This window comes from Callorhinus ursinus, unplaced genomic scaffold (assembly GCF_003265705.2).
Source record: "Callorhinus ursinus isolate GAN/ISIS: 27379988/994484 unplaced genomic scaffold, GSC_fseal_2.0 scaffold16, whole genome shotgun sequence".
Taxonomy (NCBI): Eukaryota; Metazoa; Chordata; class Mammalia; order Carnivora; family Otariidae; genus Callorhinus; species Callorhinus ursinus.
In genome coordinates, this window is record NW_027397078.1 from 11,967,916 (window position 1) to 11,973,915 (window position 6,000).

Below are 6,000 nucleotides of genomic sequence, written 5' to 3' on the forward strand. Positions count from 1 at the left end.
CAACAGCGAAACCATGGAAGTAGCTCAAGTGTCCATTGATAGATGAATGGACAGAGAAGATGTGGTGTGTGTATATATATATAAAACAGAGTATTATTCAGTCATAAAAAGAATGAAATCTTACAATCTGCAACAACATGGATGGATATAGAGTATAATGCTAAGAGAAACAACCCAGTCAGAGAAAAGACAACTATCATATGATTTCATTCACAAGTGGAATAAGAAACAATAGAGCAAACAAAGGGGAAAAAAAGAGAGACAAACCAAAAAACAGACTCTTTACTATAAAGAACAAACAGATGGTTATCAGAGGGGAGGTGGGTGCGGGGGGATGGGTGAAAGAGGTAAAGAGGGTTAGGAGTATACTTATCTTGATGAGCACTGAGTAATGTATAGAATTGCTGAATCACTATATTGTGTATCTGCAACTAATATAATACTGCATGTTAACTATACTAGAATTTTTTAAAAAGCCAACAGAATTCTCTCTGGTAATGATTTTTTTTCTATTAAACTGATAAGGAATTCTTTTTAGAAAATTTTCTATGTTACATTCTGGGGTGTGTCTGATAAAAAAAAAGATGGCCATTTGTTCTTGTGAGTAATATAAACTATGTATAATCCTTAATAATGGACCATCTGTTTTTGAGTAGTTTTATAGCTAGCCTTGATCACAAACATGGAATTTCAAGGCAGTGCAATGTCTAAATAAATGCTGGATTAACAGAGGTATGCAAATACTTTTTATTATCTAAAAATACTTCGATTTTAATTTTTTCAGTGAAAAAACTAACAGCATTCATGAAACACTTTAGTGTTTCAGTTTTAACATTTTATGTAAAGACTTTACCACCTAAAATCTCTTTTTGCATTTCTCTGTAACTTATTTATTGATATTACTACTCTTCATTGAACCTGAAACACTCCCACAAGGAGGGAAATGACTTTTCCATGGTTTCATTCCATTTTATATTTTAGATGTTTTGAAAGGTAATACTGGGGACACCTGGGTGGCTCAGTTGGTTAAGTGACTGCCTTCGGCTCAGGTCATGATCTCAGGGTCCTGGGATCGAGTCCCACATCGGGCTCCTTGCTCAGTAGGAAGCCTGCTTCTCCCTTTGCCTGCCGCTCCCCCTGCTTGTGCTTTCTCTCTCTCTCTCTCTCTCTCTGACAAATAAATAAAATCTTTAAAAAAAAGGTAATATTGTACTGTTATCTGTTGTCATCAAATAAAAAATGACTGTAGTCAAGCACTGGACAAATTGCATACCAGCCAATGTCAGTGGGGGGGGGGGGCACAATGTCAGAATGGAATTGTCAAGGAAGGCCAGTGGAAGACACAGGCCCAGAGAAAGGCAGGCTGGCTCCACCTTCTCTTCACAGCAGGTGTCAGGGGAAAGGGGGCAGTAAGGTGGCCACGAGAACAGTCTCAGTTTTTAAGGATGTAGACTTTTAGAGCTGGAAGAAATCTCACTAAGGAAATGGAACACTTTGCCTTGCCTTCTCATAAATGTGGAAATTGGAGTGAAGGCAGAACTAGAAGCCAGACAGCCTGAAGCCATCAGTTGTTCTTTCAGTTCATTCATTCATTCGTCTCTTCATGTGATGAGCTGACCAGGGGGTAGCCGATGAGCTGTCATAGTCCTCGTACCACAGGAGCATATTATCTTCGTAAGATGGCCGGTGTAATCTGGGGTGAGGAAGTCTGAGAGTAAATGCTACCGAGTGCCAGGAAGTGATGAGGAGGGAGCGACTAATTACCTGGGATGTGGGTGGCCCGGAAAGGAGACTGTACTAGAGCACAATAGAAAGGATCCTCACAGCTGGAACCAGCCAACTCTGTACTGTATTTTGTATTGATTCGTCACACACACACACACACACACACACACACACACACACACACACACTAATTTGTTTTACTCATAACTCAATGAACATTACAGTGTTAATCACAAGAAATCAATGTGATCAGGAATATACAGAAGAAAAATAAAACACCTGTGCCCTCATAGAATCATGGCTGCAGTTTCTCGATACCTTGGAACATAAGGCTTGGAAAGATAAAATATCTTTTATTAATAAAAATGAGGAAAATTTACCCAAAACATTTCTTACTTTCAGAAAATCTTGCATTTCTGTCAAAGCACTGAACCTAAAATGATAATGGTATGGGGTTCAGATACAAGGGTTTTAAACCCATAGCAGCAAATCCTGCCTTCTCCTGGGACATTCTATAATCTCTGAGGTTGTATCTACATTCAGTTTATCCCTCCAACGTGTGATACAATTCCAATAGAAGTCACCAGATGGGCTTGGGTAATATTAGGCCACTAGAGTTCTCAAAAACATTAATAACCTTTATTAATAACCTAAGCTATTAATAACCTTTAAAAAAATAACCTTTAAGATTATATTCCTCCTCCTCCTTTTAACTTCTATTAGAAGTACTTTCAAGTGCCACTGATTTACTACTCAAAAGCATATTGTGTTTCTGGACAATCTTTTTTAAAATATATTTTTAAAGATTTTATTTATTTATTTGACAGGGAGAGCGTGCGCACATGCACAAGTTGGGGAAGGGGCAAAGGGAGAGGAAGAAGCAGGCTCCCCGCTGAGCAGGGAGCCAGACATGGGGCTCAATTCCAGGACCCTGGGATCATGACCTGAACTGAATGCAGACGCTTAACTGACTGAGCCATCCAGATGCCCCTTTCCTGGACAATCTTATGGGTAAAAGAATTTTTAAGTCTTTTCTAAAATTTAATTTAGTTAGAAAATTCATAAAACTGCATTTATAAGGTCCCTAAATAAATACAAATTTAAACTATCTATGCCTGGCCTCTTAGCAAACCACTATAATTTCAATTTTAATTTTTTTGTTTTTAGAGATGGGAGGGAGGGGCAGAGGAAGAGGGAGAGAGAGAATCTTAAGCAGGCTCCACGCCCAGTGCATAAGCCTGACATGGGACTCGATCTCACATCCCTGAGATCATGACCTGAGCCCAAATCCAGAGTCAGATGCTTAACCAACTGAATTACCCAGGTACCCCTCAATTTTAATTTTAAATGCTATTTAATGAATATAAATATATCTTTAATATCATAAGCCCTTTTTCCCAGAAATAAACCCACACCTATATGGTCAATTAGTCTATTACAAAGGAGGCAACAATATACAATGGGGAAGAAACAGTGTTCAATAATTGGTGTTGGGAAAATTGGACACCTACATGCAAAAGAATGAAACTGAACCACTTCCTTATACCATACACAAAAGTAAACTCAAAATGGATGAAAAACCTAAATGTGAGACCTGAAACCATAAAGCTCCAAAAAGAACACAGGGAATAATCTCTTAGACATTGGCCTTAGCATCTTATGAATATGTCACCTCAGGCAAGAGAAACAAAAGCAAAAATAAACTATTGGGACTATACCAAAATGAAAAGCTTTTGCATAGCAAAGGAAACCATCAACAAAACTAAAAGACAACCTACTGAATGGGAGAAGATATTTGCAAATGATCTATCTGATAAGGGGTCAATATCTAAAATACATTAAAAAAATCTTACACAACTAAATACTAAAAAACCGAACAAATCTATTTAAAAAATGGGCAGAGGAACTGAACATGAAAAGAGGCTTGGGCACCTGGCTGGCTTAGTCAGTTAAGCATCTGCCTTTGGCTCAGGTCATGATCTGGGAGTCCTGGGATCAAGTCCCACACCGGGCTCCCTGCTCGGCAGGGAGTCTGCTTCTCCCTCTGCTCCCACCCTACTCTCATGCTCTCTCTCACTCACTCTCTCGGATAAATAAATAAAATCTTTAAAAAAAAAAAAAGAAAAGAGGCTTAATGTCAATGATCATCAGGAAATGCAAATCAACACAAGATAACACTTCACACCTGTCAGAATTGCTAGACACTAAAAGATAAGAAATACCTGTGCAGCCACTGTGGAAAACAGTATGGAGGTTCCTCAAAAGGTTAAAAATAGAACTACCCTATGACCCAGCAATTCCAATACTAGGTATTTACCCAAAGGATACAAAAATACTGATTCACAGAGACACATGTACCCTGATGTTTATAGCAGCACTATCAACAATAGCCAAACTATAGGAAGAGCCCAAATGTCCATCAACTGGTGAATGGATAAAGATGTGGTGTGTGTGTGTGTGTGTGCGTATACATACATATATATATATATGTGTATATATACATGTATATGTGCGTATATATATAATGGAATATTATGCAGCCATCAAAAAGAATGAAATCTTGCCATTTACAATGACGTGGATGAAGCTAGATGTGTATTGTGCTAAGCAAAATAAGTCAGTCAGAGAAAGACAGAAATCATATTATTTCACTCACATGTGGAATTTAAGAAACAAAACAGATGAACATAGGGGAAGGGGAAAAAAGAGAGAGAGAGAAGCAAACCATAGGAGACTCTTAACTATAGGCAACAACCTGAGGATTGCTGGAGGGGAGGTGGGTGGGGGTATGGGCTAAATGAGTGATGGGCATGAAGGAGGCCACTTGTTCTGTGAGCACTGGGTGTTATATGTGAGTAATGAAACACTAAATTCTACTCCTGAAACCAATATTATATTATGTGCTAACTAACTAGAATTTAAATAAAAATTTGAAAAAAAAGAAGAAAAATAAATAGAAGACAAGAAATAACAAGTGTTGGTGAGGATGTGGAGAAAAGGGAACCCTCATGCATTGTTGGGGAGAAAGTAAATTGGTGGAATCACTGAGGAAAAAAGTATGGAGTTTCCTCAAAAAATTAAAAATAGAACTACCACATGATCCAGTAATTCCATTACTGGGTATTTAACCCCCCCAAAAAATGTAAACAGTAATTCAAAAAGACATATGCATCCCTATGTTTATTACAGCATTATTTACAATAGCCAAGGTGTGGAGGAAACACATGTCCACCAACTGATGAATGGATAAAGATGTATATATACAATGGAATATTAGCCATTAAAAAAATGACATCTTGTCATTTGTGACAACATGGATGAACCTAGAGGGCATTATTCTAAGTGAAATAAGTCAGACACAGAAAGACAAATACCATATGATTTTACTTAAATGTGGAATCTAAAAAATAACAAACAAACAAAGGAATAAACAAAGAAAACAAACAGACTCTTAAATACAGAGAACAAACTGGTGGTTGCCAGAGGGGAGGTGGGTGGAGGGATGGGCAAAATAGTTGAAGGGGATTGAGAGGTACAAACTTCAGTTATAAAAAAATTAAGTCACAGAGATGAAAAGTAGGGAATATAGTCAATAATATTGTAATTACATTGTATGATGTCAGATGGTGACTACAGTTGTGGTGAGCACTGGGTAATACACAGAATTGTGGAATCACTATGTTATACACCTGAAACTAATATAACATTGTCAATTATACTTTGATAATATATAAAATAAAATAAACAGGAGACCTTTCTTTCCTTGTGCTGAAACCCTTAATAGAAAAAGAAAATCTGATAGAAAAATAAACCAGAATGCAATGATGGCAGGAATCACTTAGGCCATAACCTTCAGATCTTTTGGAATGTTGAACACAAGCACTGATGAAGGGGAAAAGGCATGGGAGAGGCTGTGGGGTGACCCTGGCGGAACTGCTCCTCTCTTCCAAGCCCATGTTCTTATGGCCATCCCTATGGGAATCTCCTTTACACCCAATCCCTCCTAAAATTCAGTGTCTCTTTTTGTTTGATTCTAGATTGGAGCATCCATTATTCCTCAGCGTAACCCACCGTACAAATGAACTATTATTCTTTTAAGCCACTGAGATTTGGGAATTGTGTCTTTCTGCAACACAAACTAGCTTATCCTGACTAATCCAATCACATTTCATGTGCAAGCAATGCATTAATGAAACTAGAATTCAAGATAAGGGAGGTCGTATTGGAAATCTATTCAAAGTTATGGATTTCTGAGTTCTTTCCAATTTTGTCGCT